This window comes from Geotrypetes seraphini, chromosome 6, assembly GCF_902459505.1.
Source record: "Geotrypetes seraphini chromosome 6, aGeoSer1.1, whole genome shotgun sequence".
NCBI classification, from domain to species: Eukaryota; Metazoa; Chordata; class Amphibia; order Gymnophiona; family Dermophiidae; genus Geotrypetes; species Geotrypetes seraphini.
In genome coordinates, this window is record NC_047089.1 from 198154404 (window position 1) to 198173880 (window position 19477).

General features: G+C 40.8%; 1 protein-coding gene across 3 annotated transcripts in view; it reads right to left on the minus strand.

Annotated features, from left to right (window-relative positions):
• Window positions 1-17653, minus strand: part of LOXL2 (lysyl oxidase like 2) — a 177135-nt gene extending 159482 nt beyond the window's left edge. For 2 of the 3 annotated variants that reach the window (XR_004539830.1, XM_033948229.1), the window contains exon 1: window positions 17524-17653. The gene's annotated coding sequence lies outside the window, so the exon portion shown is untranslated. Of the gene's footprint in view, window positions 1-8651; window positions 8727-17523 lie in introns of those variants that run through there. The other variant, XM_033948230.1, reaches the window with a different exon arrangement.
• Window positions 17654-19477: the final 1824 nt, after the last annotated feature.

Genomic DNA, 19477 nt, shown 5'->3' on the forward strand with positions numbered 1-19477 from the left:
TATAAGAGCCGCATTTCTCTTATGTAAGTATTTGCTAGGAATTCAATAGACAGCCCTATTCATGCTTTTCCCAGTTCAAAATGTTGCATTTAGGAAGTATGACCTCAGTCAATAAATCCATTTGATGTTAGCTGGCACTGTTTGTCTTGGAATTGCATACTGGTAGAAATGTCAAAATGTTGAGACTCAAATCTTGGCTGTTTACTTAAAGAATAAGTAGCTGCATCTTTTGGTGAGCAAGGGAACATAAACCCAGCTGTGGGGCTCAGCTGGAAGCCCACTGACATCCTGCTGAAATTCTTGGAAAGTTCCACTGGCCATTCATACCAGTAAGCAGCACCCAGACCAGACAACCAGACCGGTGTCTGAATATTTTCAGTATGAAGTCATACCAAAAAACAAAAACTGGGGATATCCCACTATCACCAGCCAACAAATCCGTAATGTCTGTCGCTAGGCAATCACCATAGTACCCACTGTTACCTCCATTGGGACAGTGATACCTAGGACATTTAACTGTCTTACAAACCAGAGTTCAAACTGAGTGGCTAACCACAGGAACTCAGACTCTGCAATTCATGAAACAAAAGGACCTCGGTCCAGTGATAGTCTGGTGAGGATTCCAACAAGTAAAGCAGTGCTAATGAGAATCCCCTTGGGCATTTTGCTACCTTAGTCTCTGCATATATATATTGCATAGAAAAAAAATGATTATGGATAGGCAGGGCCGAATTTAGATGAATAGAGGCCCTAGGCTATTCCATTTATGAGGCCCTTTTTTCTTCCCATTTTTAAGTTTGTAAATTACATGAGAGATAATAAAATACATCATTACTGTGATATATATCAATATGTTAAATGAAACATGTTGTTATTGGTACTAACCTTTATAAAAAATGTGACACGGATAATAAATAAAAAAAAGATGAGAACACTTATTTGGACATTTATTCTCAGCACCATATATAGTACTTGTAACAATAACTAATCAAACATACACAACATTGCCCCTTCCTATGTCCATAGTGCCCCCAGTGCGTCCTTCCTCACCTCACCCCCCTCCGATACCCCTTCCATTGAACACCCCCCATGCCATTCTGCCTGCCTGTCTTCCATTAAACCCTCCCCGCCCCCTCTGTTGCCAGCCTGCCTGCCTCCCATCCCCCTTCGACTGAAACCCCTCACCCCACCCCACCCCCTGATGCCAGTCTGGGCCGCCCTGACGTATCCACGTTTTGCCTCTCTCCCCATGGGGCTTGGCTTTGCCCAGCTGTTTCCGGACTGACGTCTTTCCCTCCCCGATCCTCCTCCCAGGGCGAGAAAAAGAAAGGGAGAATCCGAGTCGGCGCCCCGTTGCGGCCGGAGCTGGTTCTGATCCCGAAGTGTAGAATTTCTCCTTATTTTCGGTTCAGTGTTTTAGTTTTCACTGTTTTTAGAATAGTGTAATTTTAATTTTGCTAACAATTTGAATGTAGGCCCCTCTTGATCTTGAGGCTTTAGGCTGAAGCCTAGTTAGCCTGTAGGAAAATCCGGCCCTGTGGATAGGACTAAATAATGTGAGAAGAAAACTGAATTTAATCAGACTCAAGGGAAAAGTGCTAATATAGGAAAGAACTAACAGTTAAAATCTGTATATGGTACTCCCCTGAAATACAGAATCCCCACAAATTTTGAAAAACCGCAAATGCGGTTTTTCGCCTTTCAAAAGGCAGGGGAGGCAGGAGAGGCCATCTGGAGAGGCAGGAGAGAGCAGCTGGAGCACCAGCGGGTGAAGAAAATCACTTGCGGTCTGCTCCAACACGGAGCTCCTGATTGGTATAGCTCGACTTTACTACAGGAAAAGGCAGCAGAGAAAACCGAGAGTGAGTGAGTCCGTGAACCGTGAATTCGTGGGGGAACACTGTACAGTGACCAAAGTTGTGTGCATATATCTGTGTGCATAGCCAATGTACATGCACAACTTAATTGCTTAATAGGCCTAACTTGTACCAATAATTGTCAATTAACAACTCTATTCAAAAGCAGGAATAAATGTACACATGTGAAATATTTATTTATTATTTATTTTTATTATTTATTATCCGCACTAACATTGTAGGCAGAGCACAAATGTTATATTCATGATAAAATACAATAAAAATATCTAAAAAACAAACACCTGAAATGCAAGTGAAAAAGAAGTAGGAGAGAAGCAATAAAAAAAACCAACAACCTTCCCAATTACACTCTTTTGGAAAGAGGATTACCCCTGTTGACAGTTTTCGTTATCTAGGAATTATCTCAGATTCTCAATTATCTTTCTTACCTCAGATTTCAAATGTAATAAAACTGAGAAATATGAAGACAGTTAAAGGCCAAATGACCCATCCAGTCTGCCCATTCACAGCATCCACTATCTCCTCCCTAGAGCAGAGGTGTCCAACCTTTTGGCTTCCCTGGGCCACATTGGCCGCATAAAATTTTTCTGGGGCTGCACAAACGCGCAAACGCTGCAGCAAGACAGAGGAGGGAGCCGGCGAGACAGTAAACACCCGGGGGCAGCAGAGGAAAACACTGCATCGCCCTCGATCAGGGCCGCACAAAATACTTCACGGGGCCGCAGGTTGGACACCCCTGCCCTAGAGCATCTTTTTGATCATGATACCTTCCATTCATTGCTTTTTGTATTTGTCTTAAGGCTTGACTACTACAATATTATCTGTGCATTCCAGAACATAGCCATTAGGCTTCTTTGTAAGGCAGCTTGACATAATAAAGTTACATCTTTATTAAGATCCCATCACTGGCTGCCAGTTAAACAAATATTTATATATAAAACTTTACTCTTGACCTTTAAAGCATTTCGTCTCGGGGTTCCGGATTATCTCTTATGGGAAGATTCTCAGAAAAAGCAACGGTCTGCTAACGCAGCGGTTTTGATAGCGAATTTAAAAAAGTGAGATAATCTCCAAAAATCGCGTATGCAAATGATGTTGGCAGATAGCAACGAAAATTCACTAAATTTATATGTGTTGAGTCGCTGGTGCTAGTGACTGGCACATGCATAGAATATACAAGGAAAGCGGCATGAAAGTGCGCATGTCCCGCTGTATCTCCCTCCTTCCACAGTTATCACCATCATCATCCTCGGGTCTTGCATATCTTCTCTTCAGGACAACAAGGAGAGCGCGAAGACATGAACCACCATCCATACGTATTTTAACACAAAACACGAGCGGCTCAGAAACGCTTCTAAATCACGGGCGTTCGAATTCTGGAATTGCAGGACAAATCCCGGCATGGTTTGTTAAGTTTCCCTGCCGTAAAGCATCAGTGGTGCCATATAAGCCATAAGCGGTGTGTCAATCATAGGCATGCCCAGAGCTATTGGATGAATGGAAGGGAGAGGAGGGGAGAAGAAATGTCGACTTTTATCAATCGCGTATAAAACATGCCTTTCTTACCCAAAAATCTACTATAATTCAGGTAATTCTTATAATTTGTTTTTAATGTCAAATTTAATCATGACCAACAGCCAGAAACACACAAGATAAAGGTATCATACATGTGCTCAAGAACATCGGCTTTTAACAAGCACATATGAAACATGCCTCTTCCCAAACTCAAAAGAAGCGTGATTTTAATACCCTCCACACATTTCTTTTTCATTAGCCACAGTCAAAACACACTGTAATGGCACCCCCGGACCAGTGGCTGCTTTTGTCACCAAAAGCCGACGCCGCTCTTCAAAAATGCCTGGACGATTTTTAAGAATCCAATGTTTCAATGTCAGTGTCGAAGACTGCTAGAAACCTCACTAAAGACAGAGATAATCCCTTTTGATCATCCGCCGCTAAACTGCATACAGGCTAGACTGCTGGAAAACAGGTTAGCGATGGCGTTACACTTTTGAGAATCTTGCCCTCAGTTTTGACCATACCATATTCTCCTGTCCGCTTATTGCGCTCCTTCAGTGATCATCGTTTGTTTCTCCCAGGTCCTTAGCAGTTACATCTCGAAGTTAAAAGACAGAGAGCATTCTATTTTACAGCCCCATTTACTTGGAACAATTTCCCACTTTTGATCTGTAGTTTGTCTTCTCTTAAAAAAAATTTACAGTAGCAATAAAGACCTGGCCTTTTTTCCCACAAGTCTTTTAACTCCAAGATTAATTGTGCAGGGTTACTTTGTGCACTTGAACTAGTCCTGCAGATTTTTCCTTTTCCCTAATTGTCCTTTTGACTCGTACCTACATCTCCCAGGATGAAATATGCCTCAAAACACCACCTGGCCGTGCCCTGCAATTGCAAACCACCCAACGACGTTCTTACTCCCACTTCATACTGAGCCACTGGAATCGACTGCCTCCGCAGATCAGATCACTTGAAGGACTCCAACTTCAGGAAAGCAATAAAAACATACCTTTTCACCCATGGCCGATGGATTACACAGAAATGTATATCGGTACTAGATCCCAGCATGTGTTACATTAGGATAAAAACTTGATTTGAATATTTTTCCACGATAACCATGGAAAATTTAACCTGCAAATTGTACATTATATACTGCATATTGGTATTAGATTCCTAGTGTGTGTCAAGTTAGAATAATAACTTGTATTGATAAAACCTGCACTGTTTTCTCCATTGTTGTACCTACTTTTCTATAATCGCATTGAACCAAAAGGCATTTTGTGGTATATTAATAAATATTTATGTTATGTATGGATAACTAAGACAAATTGTAACCTATAAACTGTATATTATGTATATTGGTATTAGACCCCCTAGTATGTATCGAGTTAGGATAAAAACTTGTATCGTAAACTTGTCCTGTAATTATGGCAAATCCAGTGCAAATCCAGTTAACTGTATTTTATGTATGTTTAACCTTTAACCCATTCTGAGCTCTTTGGGGAAAATGAGATAGAAAATGAAATACATAAATAATATCTATTTTATGATTCTCTCCTGCAATGGCTTGCAAGGATTTTTGTTCCTTCCTTCTTTCCTGTCAAATAAATGGTTTTCCTTTCCTTACTTTATTAGTCAGTAAAACATTTAGGGCTCCCTTCACAAAGGTGCGTTAGGGCCTTAACACGTGGAATAGTGCACTAAAATGCTGCACACGCTGGCTGCTACCGCCGCTTTTTAAGCAGGTGGTAATTTTTCGGCTAGCGCGCGCTATAGCACACTCTAATATTGTGTGTGCGCTAAAAACGCAAGCGCACCTTAGTAAAAGGAGCCCTTAGTTCTGTTTTTTTACAGTTCATTGTGGTATAGCAAATGAATTATAAATAAATAATAACTTTCCTTATTGCATTTAGAAGAGGAAGCTTTCACATAAATATTTTCCCCTTTGAGGGTTATTTAACTCCCCTTAACAAATCCAAAACTTCACCTCACCTAATGTGAAGAAAAACTATTAAAAATATGGCTAAATCTCCAGTCTGAGATATGCCACAACATCCATTATCTGATATGTTGTATGTCTTTAAATACTTGCTAAATATTGTCATCTTCTATTCATCTCAGAAGCAAGACAGGCAAATGACGTCTGATAATTCAATCATTTATTATTCTTTAATCATGCTAGGGGCATGCTAGGAACTCTGCATGATTAAAGAATAATAAATTTAGCAAGTTTTTCTTCACATTAAGTGAGGTGAAGTTTTGGATTTGTTAAGGTTTGTATAACCTCACTTTCATCTTCATACTACATTGAGAGATCTACGTTATTTAACTCCCTTCCCACACCCAAGCTACTCAGAATGTTGTGACCGCTGATGCAGGCAGTTGCTCTGTACAGGGCAGGATTAAACAATAGGCCAAGTAGGCACTTGCCTAGGGCCCAAAATGGTCAGGGGGGGCCCGATGAAGGAGGGCATCAATATTGTTTTTTCCAAACGGCGATGGACCCCTCCAGCATCGATCGGCAACGTGGGCCCCACCCCGATTGGCAATGCAGCCCCTCCCCCCCCATCGACAGAAAGTAAGACAAGCAAGCAATGCGGGTAAGAAAGGCAACAGGAACTGTAATTATGCAAGCGGTGCTGCTTGCCCAAAGCTTCCCTCTGACGCAGTTTCCTGTTTCCACCTGGGCGCATGTGGGGCAGGGCAGGGGGCCCAGTATACTTGAGTGCCTAGGGGCTCTCGACGAATTAATCCTGCCCTGGTTCTGTAATATGACATCATGTTGAATCCTACTGAAATTTCCATTGTTTTGGGGAATAAACTTTCCGGCTAATATTCAATGCAAGTTAACCATCAGGGAATGGCCATTAACTGGTTAACTTGCATCTCAGTAGCTAATTGGTCATTTTCAGTGGCATTTAACTGGTTATTACTTCTGGAAAATGGCTGGTGTTCTGGGGCATTCCGGGGGGGGCATGGCCACTTAAGTTCCCAATATTTGTAACTTAAGCAACCAGGCTCGATGGCAAATAAGGCCGCACAAAAGCAGACCTATCTTTGCCCGCTAAGCCATTGCCGTTAAGTCTGAATATCACCTTAACCAGCCCTGCGCTAGCCGGCATTAAAAAAACAACAACCAGATATTCAATGTCATTTGCCAGAAAGAGCCTGGAAATGACTATCCAGACTGAACACCGGCCATGGACAGTCAAAGTGCTGCTCACTGCTGGCTGTATATCGGGAAGGGGAGGTTGGGTTTGCCATTCCTTGACACTTAGGGCTGCTTTTACTAAGCCGCGCTAGGGCATTAACGCGCAGAATAGCGCACGCTACATTGCCACACGTGCTAGAGGCTAACGCTGGCGTTAGTTCTAGCCGCGTAGCGTGGGTTTAGCGCGCGCTATAACGCTGCATGCGCTAAAAGCTGCAGCTTAGTAAAAGGAGCCCTCAGGCTACTTTTTAGTATTTATTTATTTTATCCGTCCTCTCCTATTTCATTTGTATTTTTTCCAAGGAGATTTTTTTTTCTCCTTTTTTGGTATTTACCTGAAATGCAGCCAGGAAGCAAAACATGATTTGATTTTGGATGCTTCCCATGAAAGGTAACGCTGCACTCATGAAGCTACAAAGTTCTACATTGAAATTCCCAAGGTACAGTACAAATGCTTTTTGAAGCCTATTGGAATGTTTTAACAGGGACTAATAAAGAACTTACATTCAACACTGTGCACTCTGTTAGCATCCCCAATTTTGCTCATAACATGCTGCACATTCCATATGAAGCCTACTTCTATTACCTAACTCATCTTAATGGTTTCATTTGTAATGTAGCTGAGATGAATTCAAGAATACAGCATTAGCCAGGTTCCATTGCTATACTCAATGGTCTCATTTATCAAGGGTCACAAGTTTACCCAAAAGCTATAAACAGAATTAAACTGGGTTGGTAACTATGAGCTGTTTGCAAGCAGAATTACAAATTATGGCGCATTTTTTTCCACTTTGGAGGGTGGATATTTCCAACTGGCAGCTAGTTGGAGGGTGTCAAGAAAAATGTTATAAATTATAAATGCAGCTCAAACAGTTTGCATCATTTCATTACGGAATTTCTGAAAATGTTATGAAAGGGCCCCAGAGTCTCTTTAAATTATTAATGCTGTTTTTGTTAATTGCCTTTGCTTGAGCCACATGACGAAAACCAAAGGATATTTAATAATCATAAAAACTACAATAAGACATATTGGAATGGAGGAAAAATCCTAATGATTAAAGCAGTAGGTTGAGGACCATGGGAGTCTCATTCACATCCCACTGGCCAAGTCATGTAACCCTCCATTGCTTCAGGTATAAACTTAGATTGTAAGCCCTGGGACAGAAAAATGCCAATTGTACCTAGTGCAGTGAAACAGTCAAACGCAATAAACAGAGAGCTTCCAAGTATATGCAGATGACTTTTTCCTTAGGAAATGAACACAGGGTACTGCATCAGGAAGGAAATGCCAAAAAAACAGAGCCATGAGGAAAAAGCCTGCTCCAAAACAGTAGAGTGGATTGGATTTATTTCATTTGATACACTGCTCGGACAAGGTATATTAAGCGGTTTACAATGACAACATTTTCCATGAATTAAAGTGCAAAGTTTGCAATTTTTCAGTAACAAGGGGGCTCAAAAGTGACAGTGTACAGTGTTACAGATGATAATTATGTGAACGTAACCATTTACAAATGACAAAAACTTTCAAGAATCACAGCATATAGTCAGAGATTGAGTAGTAATGAGGGTTTTCAGAAATGACAGTGTGAAGTATGGCAAAAGAAAATTATATGAACGTAACCATTTAAGATCATTGTTGTTCATTTCTACAGTTCTACTAAATATGAGATACAGCACTATGCTTACACCCAGTGCCTCCAGAAACTCCAGTCGTGCCACTGGGGTTTGCGCATCTGAGAATCTGAAAGCGTTGCTGTTGGTAGTTTCACTACCAGCAAGAGCCTCCCAAGGTGGACAGTTTTCAGTGGAGATGCCAAACTAACGATGTACCACCCATCTGGGCAGCAGCAAATGGGCAGTGTTGGAGATGGACGATCGCATTTGATGCAACAACAGTGACGACATCGAATTTATACTGCGCTGAAGAAAGGCAATCTACTTATGTGTTTTGCCAAGAAAACTTGATGATGATGATGATGATGATGAGACATAGAGAATCAATATAAAGTGCCGGAAGATGGTCCCCTTGGTCAGAAAGCACATACCTTGCAACTAGGGAAGAGCTGATCATCACCCAGAGTATGCCCAGTGTTTGCGAAGCTGACAGATCTGAGCCACCACCTGATGCTGATGTTGCTGGACAGAAAAGGGAGATCAGAAGCTGTAAAGATATTCTCAACATAGGAACATGGAACATATGAACCATGAATCAAGGAAAATTGGAAATTGTTAAAGATCAGTGAACTCATATGGACAGGACAGGGCCATTTTCAATCAAACGAGCATTGGATTTGCTACTCTGGTCATGAAACACACAGGAAAAATGGTGTGACATTCATCCTCAACAATAAGCTTTCAAAGACAGTACTAAAGTACAATGTTATCAGTGATAGAGTCATGGCAAGCCGATCAATGTCACGTTGTTCCAAGTATATGCTCCAACAACAGACATGGAAGTTAGGATATAAAATTATTTTATGAACAACTTTGAGAAAAACAAACAGCACAAAGGCCTGAAGAACTGGGACTTAAATGTTCTTTATTCAAAAAGACCCAACACAGCCAATGTTTCAACTAACAGCCTGTATAATGGTAGGTGCATAATACTAGTGAAGTAAGTGTGTATGATATTTAAACAACCAGATATGGTGTTTCTTATCCTAAGGAAAGTTATACAACTAAATGTATAAGGGAATTCAATCGTGTATAGCAGAATGTATATGAAACGTATTGAGAATAGTGTTTAGTAGCAGGGAATCATTCATACCACATTAACAGAAACTCTTAGCATCACACCATCAATATAACAAAGTATAAAACAACGGAGAAAAATAAACCTCAATTGTGAGAGGCCGGGACTACACAAGTACCCGAGCCAACTCACATCATCACTGATTTATGAAAAAACTCCGTGTACATTTAAATAAATAACTTTCATTCATGCACAGTTAATATTTTTCAAAGATTTTTTTCCCCCCAAGGGTTTTTAAGTGTGAGCAATGTAAGCAGAGTTCAATATATTAGAACATATCCACAGCATGAACAGGATCCCGAACTAACTAAAAAATTAACGAGGGCTACAGCTCAACTTTACGGGTATAAGCAATTGTTGAAGCGTGGGGTTTGGAACAAAAGTAAGAGAAAAACATCCACTCATCTGAAGATGCGAAGTGACTCAAAAGATTCTCAATTCCCTATCCCGACAGAAAAGTCTTTCTGTTTCGCCTAAAAGGCTACTTCAGGGGAAAATTCCAATGTCCAAAAATCTCCCGCTTCTTCCAACGCAACAATTGTAAAGCTGGCTCCTCACAAAATGGTTCTGAGACTGCGAGACGCGCCCGGCTGGAACAAAAAGACGAACGAACCGGGCGACTTGACGTCATCACGAAAACGTGATGCGTGATAGGCTAAACCTCAGCTGATAACAGACCAAAGTAGTAATCTACTTTGGTCTGTTATCAGCTGAGGTTTAGCCTATCATGCATCACGTTTTCGTGATGACATCAAGTCGCCCGGTTCGTTCGTCTTTTTGTTCGAGCCGGGTGCGTTTCGCAGTCCCAGAACCATTTTGTGAGGAGCCAGCTTTACAATTGTTTCTTATCCTAAACACATAAGAAGATCTCTTGAAAATGAATTGTAAAACCAATGTTGAGGCTTCATTAATGCTAAAACCATTATATTTAAGTAATACGTGTCCAAGTTTATTTTCCATTAATTGTATTCCATTAATTGTAATTCCATTCCTCGTATATCTAAGTAAAAATCGTGACAATCATGGCTCTTTCTTATAATGTGGCCATGTGATGGATGTATAATGGTAACATCATAAATAAATGTTGTTACTTAAAAAACACTGTTTTCCCCCCAAAAATGCTAATAATAGAGCATTTCCCCCCAAAAATGTAATAGATCAAATGCCGAAACAAGATCTACTGATCATTATGGGGTACTTCAATGTAAAAGTAGGAAGTATACCTGAAGATCCAGTGTTTAGAAAGCACAGCATAAGAGAAAGAAATGAAGCTGGTGATAACTTAGTACAGTTTTGTAAAACAAACCGTCAGTCATCACCAGTACACATGGACCTCTCCAAATGGCATGTATTGAAATCAAATTGACTATATCTGCATAGGACGAAGATGAAAATCTGCAGTTTTGACTGCAAAGAAGACATGCTATAACTACTAAGAAAAGTCAAAGTCGAAAGTTATGGGATTAGAATTAAACATAAACAAGATGAAGATCATGATCACCGAAAATGATGAATATTTTGAGCTTGAAGGCAATAGAATAGAAGTTGTAAAGGATTTCAGTCTCCTGGGCTCTTTCGTATACAAAAAAGCAACGAGCAGGGAAGAAATACTCCGCAGAATAGCACTTGGTCACTCTTCAATGAAAGCAAGGAAATAGCAGTCCAAACAAAGATCAGACGTCCATACACTGATTTTTCTCAGTGGTCAATTACAGTTGTGAAAGCTGGACACTATGGAAACAACACAGAAAGAAGATTGACTCATTTGAGCTTTAGTGCTGGAGAAGGATTTAATGCATGCCGTGGACTGCCAGAAGAACTAACAAATCAATTCTGGAAGAGATCAAACCAGTTATATCACTCAAAGCCCAAATGATGAAATTATAACTGTCTTATTTTGGCCACACCATCAGGAGATAGAGTTCACTGGAGGACACATGTTTGGGAAGATCGAAGGAACCAGGCGAAGAGGGTGACATGCAATCAGATGGCTGAATACATTGAAAACAACCATAGGGTTGATGCTGGAGGACCTACCAGACAATACAAAATCAAGTATTTCATCAAGTTGCTAGGAATTAAGCCCGAGTTGATGGTGCTTAACACACATCCCCAAAAAAGGATTTTTCCAAACTTGGGTCAAAAATAATCATTTTTCTGGATCCCATTCACTAAAAGGTTTCTTGAATTTTTGACCTATATAGAAAAAAAAGGTTCTTTGTTAATTAAAACCAGAGTTCTCAATACTTCAAATGATTTACTTTGCTTCGTACATAAAGTGAGCTATGGCAAATAAAAGTTAATGTGCTTAAAAGCTGAAAACCCAGACTGAAGACCAAACCTAAATTATTTCTCAAATTAGAAGCAATAGGATATGCCAGCAGTTAAATTAGATGAGTGTATTATATCACCTGATCAGTCTGTGAGCAGCCAGAAGCAAGCAGTATACAATGAACACAAAAGCTCCCTGAGAGGACCCTGGTATGTCTGACATGTCAAGAGAGATGGCCAAACGGTAATAGGTTTTCAGGTTAGGTTGATCCAACCTTTACTTTGCCTCATTGCTTTTAAGGATTTCTGGTTATCCTGATATTAAGGTATTGAAAAAGTGAGCCAGCCATTGTCATATTCAGAGATTGCAGAAAGGAGAACGTCTGGGATGAAAACTCAGATCTCCTCACTGACCCATCTAACCCATTGACCATAGGTTGGATGAACGTAAGAACATGAAAAAGATATGTTGAGCCCAGCATCCTGTCTCTGACAGAAACCAGTCTGGGTTACATGTTCCTGGAAGATCTAAGGCAAATATCTCTCAAGCATATTCATTGTGGATATCCTAAAAACTTGGCCTGCCAGTAGATCTCGAGGACCGGAATTGGGCAACCCTGACCTAAGTTCTCAAAGCTCGTTTCATGAGATAAATGATGGTTCTCCCAAGTCTACTTGGTTAATCATTTTTTATGGACTTTTACTCCAAGAACTTATCCAAAAATCTTTTGAACCCCTTATATAAGTTGGAAATACTACATCCTTGGGCAATAGATTTCACAGTTTAATTACCGGTATGTGTTGTGTAAAAAATAATATTTTTCCTGGCTATTAGTTTTGGAGTGTCAATCTTGTTTTACTGTTTAAAATGTTAAAACCATTCCCTATTCCATTCCATTCCTGATTTTATAAACTTCTATCATATCCTTTACCATCATCCAGTTTCTCTTCTTTCTTTTAACAGAAATTCAGCAGCATAACATGTGTTTCTCCTTCCTTGTGTTTGTTCCTTATATGTTTCTTTTTTTAACTTTATTGTAGTTCTTTCCCCCTTTCCATGTATAATAGAAACATAGAAGATGATGGCAGAAAAAGGCCATAGCCCATCAAGTCTGCCCACTCTAATGATCCACCCCCCTTGATTTTACTCCCCTAGAGATCCCACGTGTGTATCCCATTTCCTTTTAAAATCTGACACGCTGCTGGCCTCAATCACCTGAAGTGGAAGATCATTCCAATGATCGACCACCCTTTCGGTGAAGAAAAACTTCCTGGTGTCGCCATGAAATTTCCCACCCCTGATTTTCAGTGGGAAATTTTATTGTACCCCTTATTTTTATTAATACAGTATTGTACTTTCGCCTAGAATTTTGATAGGTGTGCAATCAAATTTTTAAAAAACTATGAAACTATCTTTTCTCCATGGCTGAAAAAGCTTGTCTTTTTTCTCTTCAAAAGGAAGGTGTTCCATCACCTTTATTATTTTTGTCACACTTCTCTAAATCTCTTCTAGATGTATATTATTTTCCAAATGAGGCAAAAAGAACTCCACACAACTCATACAAAGACATAGGGCTCTTTTTATCAAGGTGCGGTAGGCGGTTAACGCGCGTAATACCACGCATTCAACCGCCTGCCGTGCGATTCGCTAATGCCTCCATTTTTGGCTTGCTGCGGGGGTTAGCGCGTGATGAAATGTCTGACGCGCTAACCCCCGTAGCGCACCTTGATAAAAGGAGCCCATAGTGATAATCTCACTTCATTCCTTTTCAGATAACTCCTATAATTGCTCTGCTTTTTTAGCAGCTGTGATACCCTGGACTAAAATTTCATGACTCCAAGAATCTTTTGCAGTTGTAGTTGGGATTTCTGGCCATTGTTTAACACTTGTCCACATTAAATTTCATCTGCAATTTAAATAAACTGTAGGATTGTTGCCAGTTTGCAACCATGCGAGAAAGATTTACCCAATGTGGCCCTATTATGTTCCTGTGCTTTAATATAGAAAAAAGAGAGGGAACAGAAACCCCACGTAAAACCAAACGAAAGAAAAACAAGTGGGGACTGGGATAGAACATGTCAGCCTTGAGACAAACGATCTTTATTTCCTCAAATTATAATACATATAAAACCACCTGGATACAAAAATCCCATAAATGAAGTGTCCTATGTTGGAGGGATCATAACCCGACACGGTCTGTGTTTCAGCCACCAGACAGTGGCCTACCTCAGGGGTGTGATTATGGGTCCACTAGGTGTCAGTCCAGTGCTGGGAATACAAACTTTAAAAATAATACCTGAAATGTCTGCTGGACTCTAAAAGGAATCTGAAACGTCTGCAGGACTCAGAAGTAATCGTGGAAGAATCGAAACCAGGGTATCGGGTCATCTATTGGATCCCTCCAACATAGGACATTTCATTTATGGGACTTTTTATCTATGTGGTTTTATATGTACTAAAATTTGAGGAAATAAAGGTCACTTGTCTCAAGGTCGACGTGTTCTATCCCCTCCCCACTTGTTTTTCTTTCCTGTGCTTTAATATTCGCTGTGGTCGTGTAGCAATATTCCCTTTCTATAGTGCCACCACACAGTGACGTAGAGAGGGTAGGAGGTGTCTGGGGTGGTGGCACTCCCTATGCCCCCCCTTTCCACCCTCCGCTCCTTCCATACCCCTTGCTCCTTCTCCACCCCCATGCCACACATGCGACCTCCCTTCCCCCCTCCCATACCCCTTTAAATTTTCATCCAACATAAGAAGCTTCTCTGGCCTGCTGCTCACGCTGGCTTTCACTTTCCCTCTGATGTCACTTCATGGCCCCGTAACCTGGAAGTGATTTCAGAGGGGAGCCAAGCCAGCACGAGCAGCAGGCTGGAAACGTTGCTTGCACTAGCGAAGATTTAAAGAAATGGAGGTGGGGAAGAGAGGGCATGAGCGTGGCATGGGGGGCCAGAGAGGTGCCAGTGCCCCCAGCAAGATGGCACCAGGGGTAGTCTGCCCCATCCCCCCTTACTATGCCACTGGCACCAGACATGTCCTTGTGACTGCTGGCATTGGTGCTGATTGTGAGAGAGCAAGAGAGAGTCTGTGATCCTATCCACTAAGGTCTGTCATCTGAAACCCCTCCATCTCCATACTTCTTGCCCCTCCCCTATCCTCTTTCCCTCTTCCATCCTCTCTGGGTTGCTTCTGTGAGCCTGTCTGGTTCTCAGCACTCTGCCCACAACCCTTTCCACTGTCTGAGGCACTGGAACAGTCCTCTGTCACCATGGCAGATCCCATTCCCTACCCATGCCTTTTAAGAGGCGTGGGCACTGATCCTTTGCCTTGCCACAGCAAAAAGATGTTTGCAGTGTCTCAGCACTTCCGTGTTCCTCTCCAAACATGTCTACCTCCTCCAAGGTGAAGTTTCCCTTCTGAGATAAGAACTGCTGCTTTGCAGCTAGTACAAACCTTCCCATGCAGCTTCTACCAGAGACTGTAACATGATAAGCATCACATTTTAATATGCTGTACAAAAAATGTCTAGGTGGGAGGAGTGCCAGATTTACCTATAAGCTAAATAAGCTACAGCTTAGGACCTAACAATCTGCAGGGGCCTCACAAAAATTAAAAATGTCATATGGTTTTTCTATTAAATTTATTTAAATGTTCAAGAGGTGGAATTAATTTCACCTGTACTTTAAAATGGCTTCATACATAATGAATTTATGAAATATTTTTAAGCATACATTTTCTATTTTCAGGCTTATCAGTTTTCTGATTTTGCAAACAAGTTCATTATTACTTATACTCATATTAATAAAAATGATTGAAATTGCTAATATATACTACACTTTTTTATTCACTCAGAAAATAATTAAGCTCTGGAATACATTGCCAGATGTTGTGGTAAGAGTGCATAGCTGGTTTTAAGAAAGGTTTGGACAATTTCCTGGAGGAAAAGTCCATAGTCTATTATTGAGAAAGACATGGGGGATGCCACTGTTTGCCCTGGATCGGTAGCATGGAATGTTGCTACTCTTTGGGTTTTGGCCGGGTGCTAGTGACCTGTATTGGCCACCGTGGGAGCAGGCTGCTGGGCTTGATGGACAATTGATCTGACCCAGTGGGGCTGTTCTTATGTACATATACAAGCGAGGTATATATATATATACATCACTTGTATATATATAAAATTACACATATTATATATCAATGTATGAGGGGCTGCTGAAAAGTTTTCAGCCCAACCAAGAAGAAAATGATGTGGAAATGGTTCAATCAATGATCAAAAACAATGTTAAAACATAGAATTTTGTTCCTTCAAATTGGCACTTAATGAAATAAGATAACACTCTTTTCAGCTACAGAGTAGCAAAATAACACTCAGAATTTAGGAAGTTGGTTGGTTGGTTGGGAATTTGTAATTAAACTCAAATTCATTGCCGGAGAATGTGGTGAAATCAGTTAGCTTAGCAGGGTTTAAAAAAAGTTTTGATAATTTCCTAAAAGAGAAGTCCATAGGCCATTATTGAGATGTCTTAGGGAAATCCACCACTTATTCCTAGGATAAGCAGCATAAAATCTGTTTTACTACTTGGTATCTAGCTAGGTACTTGGTACATGGGTTGGCCACTGTTGGAAATGATACTGGGCTTGTCTTGGTATGGCAATTTTTATGTTCTTATGGTTTAGGTTATATTATTATGACTGCAGCAGAGATTCAATCAATACACAATTAACCCAACAATATTGCTAACCTACATTTTACTACTTATTTCAACCTTAAGATGTCTTCCTTTCTCTCTCCAACTGAAGTGCCTGGGAGAGGTAATTTGTGTTGTGATCATTATGAAAAGTTGTTGTCTGTGCATGCAGCTGCTTTCAAGGAGCAGGAAACCTTTGCTTTACTTTTTCCACATACCATCCTTTCTAGGAGCAAACCAAACTAAAGTTATGGAGAGAGAGGAAGAGGAAATTTAGGACTGAGAGTATATTATGGACTGATCTGAAGGCACTGCTTTGAGTAATGGAGTGCCTTAAGTTGTGTAACATCGGTACAGACAAACTGCAAAAGTACTCTGTCCTTGTTAATAGGCTGTCTAGGCACGCAAGCAAGCCTTTTCCATTAACTCATTGGCAACTGGTTTCTCTGGGAAGCAGGAGGGACCACATATAACCTGAAGCAGGCATTGTAAACATCTGTCAAACTTGTTTACTTTTCCTACCTATTTTCTTGTTCTTTTAGGGTTGTTGTTTTTTTTTTTGGTTGGTTGCAGCCCAAAAGGGAACAGAAGAAAAGCTAAATGCAGCTGATATAAATCTATTAAAACGGAAACTTTGTGTTTTCCCCTTGTTCCAACCAATAATTAAACCTTTGGGAGGTAACCAAGCTGTGCTCTCTTAAAAAATCCTTTTCATAAAGCCACTGCATTATTTCTTGGTCCGTGGCGCAGAAGTCATTGGGGGTTAAAGCAAAAGCAATTAGAACACGACCAGCTGTTCCTCCATTCATGAGAAGGTATCACCTATGGTTCCTCCTTCGACTCTGTGCTCTCATTGAAATGCTGTTTAGGATTCATTTATATTTTCTGCTAAGGTCATCTTTTGTTCATTCTATTCTGACTCGAGGAAAGGATGTGAACTCCCAAACGCTAAGTAACAAATCATTAAAAGGCAGGAAAAAAAAGGTGTCATCTTCCATTTTGGTTTTTAAACTTATTTCTGTGATGAAAATTCATCCAGAGGGTAATTTAAAAGTGATCTCTCTTGAAATCAATTTAAGAATGTTTCCGTTATGTTAATTGACAGATACTCACTGGCCACTTCTTTCCTGTGTTCCATGAATAGGATTAACGTTCATTCAAAATAATTTGTGGATAAAGTGATGCTCAGCTCCGCAAGCACTTACTTGGGAAATCTCTGAGGTCCTCCTGTCTCCACTTTCCGGGGCGCTCTTGCCCTCTCCTGGGCCGAGGGAGCTTAGTAGGAGCTCCCCGCTTGGAGATCCTGTACTGTAGCATAGGAAAGACTGCTTTCTCCTGGAAGTTTGTTTTAGATGGATTATTTTTGCAAACACCTCCCATGGACAGCCCACCCCCACAGACTCAGCCATTCCAGGCAGCACTGCGTGATATCATGAGCTTTTTTTTTTTTTTTTGTAATTTGAGAGCTGGCATTCTTTCAGCATTGCATGTCCAACAGGAGTAGCGGGTTAATACAAAATTGGAGAGGGAGGTGTGGGAGACCTTAAAAAAATCTATCCTGTTAGGCTTACAGTACTCATATAAGTGTGGAAAATTCATTTTCTTTTAAATGAAAGGTACAATTAAAAACTAAAAAGTGAGCCAGAAGTTGGCAGATAGGACCATGTGCCTCACCTAGAATGCTCTACAATAAATTGATATGACAGAACACCAGTGTCGTATCTCACAAAGAAGAAAACCAGGTTATAGTTCTGCAGTACTTTTCTCATACATTCAAATCATCTGTGTGGAGATGAGTATTTATTCTATTTATGGGGTTAGAGCTTTTTAAGGGGGGGTCACATTTAATATTTATTTACAAGATTTCAATACTATTACAACCCAGCTGTCATAAAGTTAAAAGGGGAGGGGGAGGGGACATTAAGGCCTTTTTACTAAATGGCATTAAGACCTAACACGTGTTTAATACATGAGAAAATGCTTATCGCAAAATAGTTTAATGCATTTTGTGGTAATATCCTCTTTTCCACACACGAACCATATATTATTTGTTATAGATATATTTTGGAGAGGGTGGAGAATATGCATGGAAGCATTAACTAGCTAGTATGTTCCATTAGCCCACGCTCATTAGTATTAAAATGAGCACTCCGTGTAGAAACATAAAAACACAGAAGATGATGGCAGAAAAGGGCCATAGCCCATCAAGTCTGCCCACTCTAATGACCCACCCCCCTTGATTTTACCCCCCTAGAGATCCCACATGTGAATCCCATTTCCTTTTAAAATCTGGCACACTGCTGGCCTCAATCACCTGAAGTGGAAGTTCATTCCAATGATCAACCACCCTTTCGGTGAAGCAAAACTTCCTGGTGTTGCCATGAAATTTCCCACCCCTGATTTTCAGCGGGTGCCCTCTTGTGGCCGAGGGACCTTTAAGAAAGAAGATATCATCTTCCACCTCAATGCGGCCCGTGATATATTTAAACGTTTCAATCATGTCTCCTCTCTCTCTACGTTCCTCGAGTGAGTATAGCTGCAATCTGTTCAGCCTTTCCTCATACGGGAGATCTTTGAGCCCCGAGACCATCCTGGTGGCCATTCGTTGAACCGACTCAACTCTCAACACATCTTTTTGGTAATGTGGTCTCCAGAATTGTATACAATATTCCAGATGAGGTCTCACCATGGATCTGTACAACGGCATTATGACTTCGGGCTTCCGGCTGACGAAACTCCTACGGATATAACCCATCATTTGTCTTGCCTTTGATGAAGCCTTCTCCACTTGATTGGCAGTTTTCATGTCTTCGCTAATGATCACCCCTAAGTCACGTTCTGACTTAGTTCTAGCTAAGGTCTCACCATTTAGTGTGTAAGTTCTGCATGGATTTCTGTTGCCAAGTCGAGGACCAATGTTCCAATAGAAGTAGGTCCTGCGTCATACTGTCGGGCATAGTTCTCTTACTTACTATGTTGCATAGTTTGGCGTCATCGGCGAATAATGTGATTTTACCTTGAAGCCCCTGAGTCAGGTCGCCTACGAATATGTTGAACAGGATCGGGCCCAAGACCGAGCCCTGCGGCACTCCACTTGTCACCTCCGACGTTTTGGAAAGGGTACCGTTTACCACCACTCTCTGAAGTCTACTGTTTAGC